This window comes from Lolium perenne, chromosome 6 (genome assembly GCF_019359855.2).
Source record: "Lolium perenne isolate Kyuss_39 chromosome 6, Kyuss_2.0, whole genome shotgun sequence".
Lineage (NCBI taxonomy): Eukaryota > Viridiplantae > Streptophyta > Magnoliopsida > Poales > Poaceae > Lolium > Lolium perenne.
In genome coordinates, this window is record NC_067249.2 from 271,034,454 (window position 1) to 271,047,978 (window position 13,525).

Here is a 13,525-nt window from a genome sequence, read left to right on the forward strand (position 1 = left end):
TTTCTACGGCTGTGAGGCTCCAAGCCCCATTTCCATTCAGCCGACATCTTGGTCTTGGAGATTTGCTTGGCCTTAGCTGCCACGTCGGCCCTGCAGAGCCGGAAGGTGGTGATCCGGGTGGGATCAAACCGCCCGCTCATCTGGCAGATCTTGTGAGAGCGATGTTGCAAGGGGAGAATCCGGCGCGCGACAAAAGTGCGCACTATATCGTCCGCTGAGAGATCAGTGTCCTTCTTCAGCTTCGCGATATACCGGATAATCCGGTTGGTCTCGTCATGGCTGTTCGTAGGGTTGAACTGCCAGTTGGTTCTGGCAGGTGCGCCGGAAACATATGCCGGGAGATTGATAAAATCAACCGGCCCAAGGTTCTTCACATAGAAAAAGTCTGCTGCCACTTCCGGCAAGACTCTAAGCCGGACAGCTTATAATAGGGGCTCCCCTGGCGGGGCGTGAGTATGCACGCCCCGCACTCAACTACATGTTTAGGAAGAGGGAGGTCTGGATCCTGGATCGAGTTGATCCGGAGGATGTAAAACCGAGCAAAGGTCTCGGTAGTGGGCCAGAGACCGACGAATCCTTCCATGAAGGAGACGAATGAAGAGAGGTAAAAGATGGCGTTGCCAGGGAGATGGTGAGGTTGGAGTTTGTAGAAATTAAGGAAACGCCGGAAGAAGTCCGACGCTGGGAGGCCGAAACCGCGCTCAAAATGGGCGGTAAAAACTACCACTTTGCCTGGATTGGGCACAGGCTCGCGCTCGTCCCCAGGAATCCGGCAGGATACCTCCTCCAGTATCCTCCAAGACCGGTACAACCAGTCAATCTCCGCTTGGCTCACATTAGAGCCCCTCCAGGCGCCACGCGTGTAAGCTGCGGAGTTTGGGCTGGCATCTTGATCCGGTCCGCCGGCCTCTTCCTCCAGCCCATCGATCTCCTCTTCCAGCCCGTCGGCTTCTTGATCTACGGCGTCCTCCTCGCCCAAAGAGATCTCGGGCTCTTCGCTAACCCATGAGCTACCGGAAAGATCTAACCCAGATCCTTCTGATGCCATTGTGCAAAGGTACCGGAGCTACCTAACAACCAGATTCTGGACTTCTACTCGATTCGCGAGGATCTAAACACAAGAGAAAAAGAAAGAAAAAGGGGTAAATAAATCTACCTCACCTATGTTGAACACGAAGAACACAGAGAAGAGAAAGAGAGCGGATCGAGATGCACAAACCTTAAACGGGCGGCGGAAGTTCCCCGCGGCAGCGCTACAAAGGTTCGCTGGAGGAGATAGCTCCGGCGGCGAGCGGCGGCGCGGGAGCTCGAGGAGCAGTGCGCGTCAGAGAGAAGAGAGGACGGCGAAAGCGAGAAATGGTGAAGGTGAGATATGGACAGTGCAGTGCGGCAGAAGTTCGCAGGAGGGAACGGCTTCGGCGGCGAGCGGCGGCGCGGAAGTTTTGGAGGCAGAGCGCTAGGAGGCTGGGAATGGCGAAGAATGAGCGTGGAGAAGACGATGTCGAACCGTCACCCCTATATGAGCGCGGGGGTTCGTGGGCCAGAAACCGCTAGGCCCACGTCCCTTCGGCGAATGGGCCGCCCCGTGGCGCTGCGGTACACGCGTTTTTGGAGCGGCCACACCAAGGGTCACACGGATCATATGTGGCGCATTAAATGTGCGCGGGAGACGAGGGATTTGACCCCGCTGACACTGCAGCGTCAGTTACAGTGCGCATGTCACTGACTGACGAAGGAATACCTCGGCAATGCCTACGTATTGTAGACTAGGGTTTCGGGAGAGAGCGACGATGGAGATTCCGGGGTCGAGATTAGGCACACGACGTACCCAGCTTCGGGTCCCCTCGGTGGAGGATCCCTACGTGCTGCTAGCAATCCAGTATATGAGCATAATATGTTTACATGGTGCCGCCATAGGCGGAGCTATGTTGTCTCTATTCTGTCTATCTGTTTTTCCCTCCTTCTTTCGGGTGCCCTGGCTAGCTTTATATATGCAACCAGCCTAGGGTTTTACAAGAGTCCTAGTCGACTACTTCTTCGGATTGCCTTGTTGGGCCTTCTCCATATTGGGCCGAGCCAATCCAGGTATACTAATAATGGGTACCCGAAGGGTATGCCCATGTCAGTAGCCCCCGAGTTTATAGGGAAGTCGAAGACTTGCGTAGAAACTCCAAGCATAACCATCTCCGAAGTCGAAGAAATACAAGGCGAGGTCCATGTCGTAGATCATGTGTATCGTAGATGATGTCGACGATTCTTGAAATTATCGGGTGCGCGGCAGCGCTCCCGATGGGAGTAGCCCCCGAGTCTATGGGCAAGTGCTTGCACTTGGGCATAGACTCAAGTTGTACTACTCGATGAAAAACTTAACTATATTTCTGGTAGGACTTGATGAAATCCATGTGCTCCCGATGGGAGTAGGCTCCACTCGAGTCGTGGAATCGAGTTGAGTCTACAAACTTTGATTGTCATAGATGCTATCGAAGTTATTTTCTATCGGGTGCGCGGCAGCGCTCCCGATGGGAGTAGCCCCCGAGGCTACAGCCAAGTGTTTGCACTTGGGTGTAGGCTCAACTTTCTTTTATATCGACTCCACAATTTTTCCTCTTTCTTGTATCTTATCGGGAGGGTGAACAATGCTCTCGATAAGAGTAGCCCCCGAGCCTATGGGCAGGTGCTTGCACCTAGGCATAGGCTCAAGTTGTACTACTCGATAAAGAACTTGGCGCAGGCCCTCTTTTTATCGACTCGAGGCCGTTGCTATTTTCATTTGACATCCATATTTATATTGTACAGGGATAATGGTAGTTGGGGCTAGTTCATCTGACGGATCAGGTACTAGTTAACTGCTCTAGTGGCAATCCGCAAAAACCTACTTCAAGATCACGTCCCTGGACATGATCTCGGGATACTAGTGTTAACTCGACAGGTGCCGCTTAAGGTCTTACCATCTGTCGAGCCCCAGTCATATTTTATCGGGTACCTAACGCATCCGTTAGGATTTTTCTTCGTATCTGTTGATACGGAAAAAAGTAGCAAACCGACGTCAGAGACGGTGCCACGCCGCTCAGAACGGATCTGGGGTCTTACCTTCACAGAATTTTGCGGCATTCAGAGATTATTCGCGACTTTTAGCGCTCTGAGAATATATTGTCGAGTGCCTTGTCCGGCTGATGCAATGACCCATTTTACGAGCTCTTCTATATTTTTCTCGGGCGTGATGAAACAGCCGAATATATTGGATTCTTCTATATTGTCGGGTTCATCACCGATGCTCTTGCTCGGAAGAATATGACGAATCAATGGACCCGAAGATTTGTCGGGTTAATTACCGATGTTTTTTTTTTTTTTGGTTCCTCCTTGATGAAAATTTCGTCGAGTTTTTTCTTGAAGAAAATTTCTTCGGGTCCTCCTTGAGGACAATTCTTCGGGTCCTCCCTGAGGACAATTCTTCGGGTCCTCCTTGAGGATAATTCTTCGGGACCTTGTTGAAGATAATTCTTCGGGACCTTCTTGAAGATAATTCTTCGGGACCTACTTGAGGATAATTTTTCGGGACCTTCTTGAAGATAATTCTTCGGGACCTTCTTGAAGATAATTTTTCGTCGGGTTCTCTCAAGATTTCGTCGGGTTCCTCCCTGAAGAAGATTTTGTCGGGTTCTCTCTTTGAATTCGTCAGGTTCCTTCCTGAAGAAGATTTTGTCGGGTTCTCTCTTTGAATTCGTCGAGTTCTCTCTTGAGGACAATTTTTCGTCGGGTTCTCTCTTATATACTTTGAATTTTGCTTTCTCCTGCACAAATAAACAAATTTTTTCTATCTTTTCCTCGACTCTCTTTTTTCGCATGCGGTGTCAGATGTTCGGATTCAATGATATATAAAGTGAATATATGCCGCGCAGCCCCCAAGCGTCGGGTGCGGCGAAAGTAAATGATAATCAACTTTATGTAAAACAAAAGAACACTTAGCTTATTGGGCACGACGGAGTCGATGCGCGATGAAGTCTTCGAGTGCATCGAAAAATTCGAGCCGAAGTAGAAACCACCAAATAGCGAAAATAAATGTCGCCAAATTGTTGATGAAGAGATAGCCGAGCCCCCGAGCACTGCTGGGGTGATGTCTTGTTTGTTGTGTCGCAGTCGTGACCCGAGGCGAAATCATTGTCGAGCCCTCGAGCGTTAGGCGTGACGTTGAAATAAGTTGATGGAGTCGCGGCGTCATATTTGGTGAAGCCATTTAAGATGAAGCCATAGACAATAATATACGAAGATGAATCCCAGATGAAGTATTTTAGATGAATCCATATTGAAGATTACGCCATTTAAATATAGAGCATATATTGAAGATAAATCCGTCGATATCATAGAGGATGAATCCATTGGCCCGAAGAATCCAGTAAAAATCATAGAAAATGAATCCGCTGATATCATAGAAGATGAATCCATTGACCCGAATAATTCAGTAATAATCATAGAAGATGAATCCGCTGACCCGAAAACGTATCGGGTAATATTGTATAAGGGAACCAATAATAACCCAAAGAAAACCAATCCAGTAATCCGAAGAAAATAAATCCACTGAGCCGAAAAAGATCAAGCCACTAAGTCGAAGAAAATAATTCCACTGAGCCGAAGAAAATAATTTCACTAAACCGGAGAAGATATATCCAGAGCCGAAGAAATTCACCAAGCAACCGAGTATATTTGTGATAACGAAGTAATGGCGCAGCCCCAGTGTTTGGGTGAATTTGCTGTAATAAGGTAATGACGCAGTCCCCGAGTATTCGGGTGTGGCGGAAGTAAATAATAATTGACTATTGGAAGATAAACACTTAGCTTTATTGTTGGATGCGGCGAGGTCGAGGTGGAAGTAGGTCGTCCGGAAGATGGAGTCGACGAAGCGGATGTACTTGATGCAGCAGAGCCGTGCGGCGTTTAGCCGAAAATATTTGATACGGTGGAAGTAGTCGGCATGAAGGAGAGAATCGTCGAGTTCGCGGTGGGCGAGCCCCCGAGCATGCGACTGTACGCGGCGAAGTCGTCGAAACTTGTTCTGATCTGTAGTTATATTACGGCGCAAAAAACTGTGCGCAAATAATAGTACAAGTCGAAGAAAATACTTGGCAAAATAAATTTCGCGTAATTGAAAATATAGCACCTGATAATATATATGTTGGGTGGCGAAGTACGCACTAGCAGATTCATGCTGGCAAATCTACGACGGAAAATTTCGGGAGAGCCAATTTTCTTACTAGAGATGAGATCGTGCTATTTGCCTTTGTTAGATGAATAGTGTTCAATCCAAGACCAAATACTATAACGTGAAGAAATAGCAATAGGAGTACTTAGCTGAATATAACGATCGCATCTTGGAGATCGTGAAGCATCATGACTTCTCTTCCTTGATTCTGCTGCTGCTTCCGCCGTGAAACAACAGTTTTTTTTTCTTTCCGATCAAACCAGACACGTGAATCAGATCTTGAAAGTTGTGTCCCGCTTTCATCATGCATGCAAGCCGTATTTCTTTTATGCTTCGCTATTGGTGATCGCGTGGCGTGGAACTGCTTTGATCGGGACTCGGTCCTTTTGGCGGCGCTCCTCCCGGAAAAAGATGATCTTCCCTATTCGGCGGACGCGGATACGACCGCAGCAGGCATGCCGTTGTCGACGAAATCAAAGATGATTCGGCCAGATGAAATCTAGCCGTTCTCGAAGATTAGGATCTCGCCCGGATAACAAAATCCAGTCGTCGCGATCCCCACGGTCGGCGCCAAGTGACGAAGGAATACCTCGGCAATGCCTACGTATTGTAGACTAGGGTTTCGGGAGAGAGCGACGATGGAGATTCCGGGGTCGAGATTAGGCACACGACGTACCCAGCTTCGGGTCCCCTCGGTGGAGGATCCCTACGTGCTGCTAGCAATCCAGTATATGAGCATAATATGTTTACATGGTGCCGCCATAGGCGGAGCTATGTTGTCTCTATTCTGTCTATCTGTTTTTCCCTCCTTCTTTCGGGTGCCCTGGCTAGCTTTATATATGCAACCAGCCTAGGGTTTTACAAGAGTCCTAGTCGACTACTTCTTACTAGGGAAACCGTCGGATTACTAGGCACGGATATCGAGATATTCTCGATTTCGCCGTGGATAACTTGATGACGAAGAAACCGTCGGAAAGAAGCCGGAAAGATCTTGATGAGGCCGGTACAGGCCCGACAAAATATTGGCCAAGTATAAATTGAAACCGGAATGATTAATCCGGTACGTTCGGAATAGGAACCTGGCATGGTCCGTCGGATGAATCAGCCGGACCACACCAGCTTCGGGGACTAATGTCGGGGGGATGGCCCCCGGTAGGCCAAGACTATGGCAAATATGCCATGGTAAACCATTTGTATACCGGTTTAAAGATTAATCCGGATCCTGAAAGGTAAGCTTGAACTGTGCTAAGTTGGGACGGTCCGGTATACCAGCAGGGGTATGCCGGAATTCGAGAAACATAAGAGATTGAGGTACGAAGGCAAAGAAGCTGGAGTTCACCGGTAAAGATACCGGGGATCCGGCATAGGCTCAACTGTAGCATGTCGGCACCCCGGTCAAAGATTCTCTCAAGGACTAAAGGACAAGATGAGTGAAGCACTTCAGCTTTAATCGATGCCCTAACGTCAAAGGAGAAGCTGACGATAAAGATACCGGAGGAGGTCATCAGCCCTCTGATTAAAGACAAGAAAAGCCAAAGTAGCTTTATAAAGTAGCTTAGGTCAGCAAAGATACCCCTAGGGTTTCTTCCCTTATAAGCCTCCTCTCCCCTATATAAGGAGAGGAGGGGCACCCCCGCGCGGGACAGACGATGAGCATTAGGAGATCGATCCTTAGACAGTGGGCTTTCACCTTGTAGTCCATACGTCTTCAACCTATGGCCCTTGGCCAAGTTCTTGAGAATCAATACAATCCTGAGTTCAACCTCTCTCTTTCTCTAAACCTTACCCTCACCCGGATCCTCAAGCGTACATCTGGCCCCAATTTTAGCCATTGTGGTGACCCTGCATACCACTGCATGTTGTAGTATGCTAGTCGTTGACATAACATGTGCGAAGTACCAATCCGCAAATATTACATCCCTCAGAGTAGTACAACAGAAGCATAGCTAGTCTTTATTTCATTCACATAATATTACAAGCCATATAATTACATCACTTTGGAGCTCCTCCTGGGTCCGTAGAGGATAACTCCTAGGTTCTAGGTGAACCCTACTTATCTTATACAATATAGGTCTGAGCAGACTTAACATTATTCTACTCGAGCAGCTAATTACTATAGAGTTCGTACTGCTCGATTACTACTACTACTCCAGTTGCTTAAGCTTGTTCTACTTCTGGAACCTCCCCGGTTCCGTACACTATCATGTAGTCAACCCCCTCTACACCTCCGGAGAGGTCTGGTTCTTCGTAGCAGATCCCATCTGCTCCATCTTGTTCTTCATTGGCCTCCTCCAGGTAATTCAGACAATCTAAGCATGGGATTATAAGAGGTATGAGTACGAGCGTACTCAACAAGTTCATAATAGGAAAGAGGTGTTTAATGCACTAGCTACAGCAGTAGACCAGAAAGTCTAATACCAATGCATGTTTTTATAATCATTTCTTCAAAATGTTGCTTTTATTCAGAAGAACTATGTCCGTCAGCCTTCACCGGTTTACTAGAACTTCATGGAGTTCCTTTCCGGCAGCGTTCGCAGTTCCATAACCCAGAACAGGGAGTGACAGGTCACGATTCATTACACTTTGCAGAGGTGTGTTGCTTTACCCATAAGAGATCTTAACCTTGGTGCCAACCGGGCAGCTTTCCCGTCCACACTTCCTTGGTGTGAGGCCCGGTATAAGGTCCTAGTCAATATTGCATTCCCCCGCGACCTCGCACACCCACCCTTTGTTGCAATTCCGACCTTGGGTCCTCGCCGGTCTGTATCACTTGAATACCTTCCGACCTCGACAACTATCAGGTCGCAACCATGATACCTTCGCCGGCCGTTGCAACCCATCATAGACCGCATTACCGTGGGGAATTAGAATGGGATCCCCACCCACCGGTTGTTCTCGCAAGACACAACTGCTATGGTAAGCGCATCCATTGATGTACGAGAGGAGGAAACACACTTGACTACTCCGTCCCACTCCAGATCTTATGGTTAACACGGGTCTTACGGCACAAGAATCACTGGACGACATTTGTTGTTAATCCTAGATGGATATAAACCCTTGCAATGGAACCTCCACCATACTCATGCCATGGTTCCATTGCCCACCACATAGTCATATTCATATTTATGAAATTAGCATCTTTGCTTTTAATGCAAGAGTGATAAGTATAGTACTTTGCAAGTAATTTGATAAAAATACTCAAAGTAACATGAGCAAGCGATGAACTTGCCTGATAACTGCAAGGTAGTGCAGTTGGATTGTTTGGACTGACCCTGGTCCTCTGTTTCTGAAAGATAGCATCATTGTCCGATAAGGGCAATGGTTAAAGATTCAAATATGCATGCTTTAGATTTTTAGGGTTTGGTTCCCCCTTCTCGATGCTTAATGATTTAATGTCGGAGGTGGCGAATAAGAACAATTTAGGAATACTCCTTAAGAGTAAAAATATCATTTTGGAATGTTTCCAAGTTGGGTTTAAGTCCTTTATAATTTATGGACTTATTTTATCATTAAAAATATGGTCTTATTTTTAATGATTTTTTTATTAATTCCTTTTTCTTTGAATTAAATAATGGTTCAAATTTTATTGTCTCAAAAGTTCTATCTCCTATTTTATTAGGATAGAGAATAAAATTTTAAGTAGTTTGCATATTTTTTTTATTTTTTTAGAGCTATTTTCAATTTATAGAATTTTGCCAAAGTTTCTATTTAAATGAAATTGGGAAATACCCAATTTGCCCCTCGGGCCCACCTGTCAGCCACCTGAGCTGGTTAGGTCGAACCAGCCCCGTGGGCTCAGTCCAACCGACCCAGTCGCTCGCGTCGCCTCCTTCGTCCTAACCCTAATCCCCTCACTCGCTCCTGCGACCCGTGGTCGCCTCCGCCGTCGCCGCTTTATTCCGGCCGCCTCCGGCCATCACCGGCGACGAGATCCGTCGCGTTCGCTCCGCCTCTCGACGGCGCACCTGGTGGTCCACGTCGATCTGCGATTTGGGGTTCACCTCCGTTCGCCCCCAACCCTACTGCAACTAGGGTTGCACGGGTTCGCAGCGATCCACCGCTCGCCGGCGTCCCTGGCGTTGCGGTGCTGCCGTGAGCCTCGCCGTGGTGGTGTTGGGCGTTGCGGTGCTTGCCGTGGCCTGGCTTGGCCTGGCCTGGCGCCGCCGTGCGCCCGGCGTGTGCCGCCGTGGCCGCCATGGCCGCTTCTGCTGTCTGCTTCGCCTGTAAGTGCTCCTCCTCTCTCTCCTTCACATGTTCTACTTCCTCTCCTTCCACTGGATGCCTTGGCATCCATGGCCTTGTGCTGCTGCTGCCCTGTGTGCCCTAGCTTGCCATGCTATTTCTTCTGTGGCCCTGCCTGTGCTGCTGCTCTGCTTATGCTACTGCTCTCTCCATGCTCTAGCCTATGCTGCTCCTCCTACTTACTGTGCATGGTTATGTGGAATTCCTAGATGCTACAGGCCTGCTTATCACTACTAGGGAAAGGCCCATTGCCGGCGCACCTAAAACGCCCATTGCCGGCGCACCACGAGCCCGCCGGTGCGAACGCGCCGGTGATAAATGGACACTGCCGGCGCACCAGGTAGTGCGCCGGCGATATCTCAGCTACTGCCGGCGCACCACACAACTTCGCCGGCAAAGATATATTCCACCGGCGCACCATCAGGTGCGCCGGCAGTAGTGCTTCCAGCACTGGCGCATGCCACGTGCGCCGGCAGTATGTCATTTAGGTGCGCCGGCAATTAATTCGAAAATTCTTTTTTCCAGCTTTTTTCCAGCATATTACAATACATATTTGACAGCAGTATATATTTACAACGCAGTTCATATTTATACAGTATTACATGCAATATGAGAAGCACATAGAGAGCCAAGTTTCATTTCGGTATCAGTACACAAATACGCAAGTCTCGTTTCGGAATGTGTTGATTCATACAACACATGTGCATATGCAACACCGAACGACGAAGTTTCACAAAGTTAGAAGTCTTGGTACATAGTCGTCACAAGTATCGTCATACACCTCACAATGTAGGTCCTAACCTAAACTAGAATCACATAGAACATGACCAACATGGTCATGACCATCATCACGAAGGCCATGGTCTTCATCCGGTTCCTCCTCATGTCCCTCATCTCTCCCGCTAGATAACGGGCGTATCTTCCTTCCGCCTCCACCCTAGTGGGGTATCCCTTGTAGCTGTTGCCGCTGAAACGGTGCACCTGTCTCCGATAGTCCTCCCAGTCGTCGTAGACTCCAGGAACCCTCCCCTTGTACACGACATATGTCGTCGGCATCTCCATTCACAAGACAAGTAAAACGTTAGTACCAATGCAATGAACAAGTGCCAACTCAAATAAGAGACAAGTAGTATGAACTAAATAGCATGTGCCTCATACTTTGTTGGTCGAAATAAATAATAACATACAGGGATGGGGTCAGTGAGGCTAGGTAGGATGCACAATAGATTGATATTTGTGGCCATCACACCAAGCCTCACTGGCCCCACCCCCGAGTGTACAAGTGACCGAACATTTTAATCATCGGCCAATGCAATTAAGAAGTGCGAACTCAAATAGAAGACAAGTAGTACGAATTAAATAGCGTGCCTCATACTTTGTCGGTCGAAACAAATATTAACATCCAGGGATGGAGTCAGTGAGGCTAGGTAGGATGCACAATAGATTGATACTTGTGGCCGTCGCACCAAGGCTCACCGGCTCCACCCCGAGTGTACGATTGACCGAACATTCTAATCATCGGCGAACTCCAAATACGAGGCAAGTAGTGGTCGAGTAAATGCAAATAATTATTAAGCTATGTACGCCATAATCTTGAAATATATAGCAAAGTAAATGAAACTACGTACACATGTTCACATGCACATTCATACAACTAAATAAAAGCAACTAGTCGATTCTATGGGAATATATAGCAATTATTACGAGACGGAAGTTCAAGGACATATCGTTCAAGCTTTAGCAAGTGTTCCCGTCGTAGGATCAGGTTGTACGCCTAGGGGGGAATGGACGGCAGCCCTCAAGCGAGTTGAACGGCCTCTCATCACGCGACATCTCCAAGCGGAGGTCTATCTCGTCATTAGGTGGTAGACCATAGCCGTAGAAGAACTCGCCAGACCTATTGTTGACATCCTGCAGGATTATCGTGCAAATGAACTCGTGGCTGCGACCCCGCTTCTTTCTAATCTCTCTATCGGGGACATCCGCCATGTTTGCAAACCTGTTTCGAGATTATCTGGCAGCAACATGTCATCTGCGTACTTTATGTACTCCTGCATCTCGAAGGATGGCGTACCACGCGTCCATCCCATTGTCGGGCGTCGATCGCCTGAGGCAGGGAAGTTGGTTGTGTGGGTTAAGACGAAGCCTCCTCGGGATTTCCTCTCTACTTTGAGGGGGCCTGCCTTGTTGGCGAAGCCGGTGAGAGCATCATTGAGAAGGGCCCTGATGTGGGAGTAGTCTTTCTTGCGGTCCCTACCCGAGTCGAGATAGACTGCATGCGAGTGTTGCGGGTGCACGACGATGAGGGTGCAGAACTTGTCTCTGCGGAAAACACACGGATTAACCTTTGGAAATGCAAATGGAGATATAGGATAGAATGGTGATGGGGGACTAGCGAGTGATTACTTACTCGGGGAAGTAAGGGATGAGAATGGCGCCCTTCTTAATGTTCGCCAAAGCATGAAATCCTCGACCTGCCGGGTGGCAATCGCGCGATCCCTGTGGTTGCGAGATGATGCTCTCCCGCATATAGAAGGGGTCCATGATCGCGATGGTCGGCGTCCCCTCCTTAACAATCTGGGAAGACATGCTAAGAGCAACTAGGCGAACCACACTAAAGTGGAGCGCTTGCATGCGATAGATGCTGAAGATGTCGTTGAACCGGATGAAGCACAAGTCCGCGGGGTACTTCTCGACGAAGTTCATGCCAGTTGGCACCTTCGCCACGAAGAGAGGGTAACCAGGATCTTTTGATTTGAGAAGAAGGTTCTCCACATGCAAGACAGTCTCATGCAAGCTCCTCATATCCGGGGTGAGTTTCTTCACGACATGCTCCGGCAGCATCGGTTGACCCAAGTGATGCAGAGGTCGCCAATTGTTTGGCAACTTGTCAAGGAGTGGGACCTTGTCCTTGGATTTGGCCGCCGCCGCCTTGTCTTGGGCGTCCTTCTTATTTGCCCTCTTCCTCTTCTTGGGTTGTAGTGCTGGACCATCCATCGCCGTAGTGGCCGTAGCACGGAGTGTGTTTGGGCTCAACATATTTTTGACGGCGGCGGTGGCGACCTCCTCAGGATTTTCCTCCTCATCAGCCGTTTCTTGAGAATCGAACAGCTTCTTGGAGCACACATATTTCAAGCCCGGCGCATCCTCATGGACAACTTGTGAAGACGTAGGAATATCCCATTGGAAGTTGTCACGTTCATATTCCTCGGCCTCTGGCGCAGCTGGCTGTTGTGGTGGGGCGCTGACCTCTGGCGCCGCTGGCTGTCGTGGAGGGACGCTGACATGTGGCGCCGCAAGGTGCTTGTCTTTGCTTGCCGTCGACCCCGAGTAGGTGTTGATCCGAATTAGGGTCTTCGGCCATAGCAGTACCCAACCCTTCAGTGAGGCCAGATTCAACGGGCTATCGTCATCGGCACCATGCGGTTGATTAGGAGGAAACAAATCCTCATAGCCCGGTAACGCCCGATCCACTTCAACCCGGTAAACGTCATCCGCCATATCTCGTGTGTGCCACTTCTTATCCAGGGGCCGAATGATGGACCCCCTCGCGACGTCTTTGAGTTCGTCGTTTACTCTCATCAAAAAGGTGCATGGCGTCGAGAGCGCCTGCGAGAACATGTGTATGGCGTTAGAGAGAGGGCAAGGATGACGAAACTAATATATTAACTTGATGTACACATTAGTTAATTACCGTGAGGGCGTTGAGCTCGGCTAATGTTGACGGGCCAGCACATGCGGCGGCGGGCGTGCAAGTGACGGAGGGGCTGCTACCCGGCATGGACGGTGAATCCCTAGCACCAGCGACATTGCCGGCGGCCGGAGGAGTCTCCATTATAACATTTTCATTGCCGGCGGACGGCGGCACCATCGAGTTGCTGCCGTTGAAGCTAACCACTTGCATTTTCGGGGGGGGGGCCTTGTTTGCCACCCTCATACCACGCTTGTAGAGCGTTGAAATCTGCTTGGACTCCAGCGGCGACTTCAGCTTTGACTTCAGGTACGAGTGTAGCTTTGAGTTGCGGTACCAGTTGCGGTACCAAACCAGCTTGGACTTGGGCTAGGATTGACTCCCTCATTTCCTCC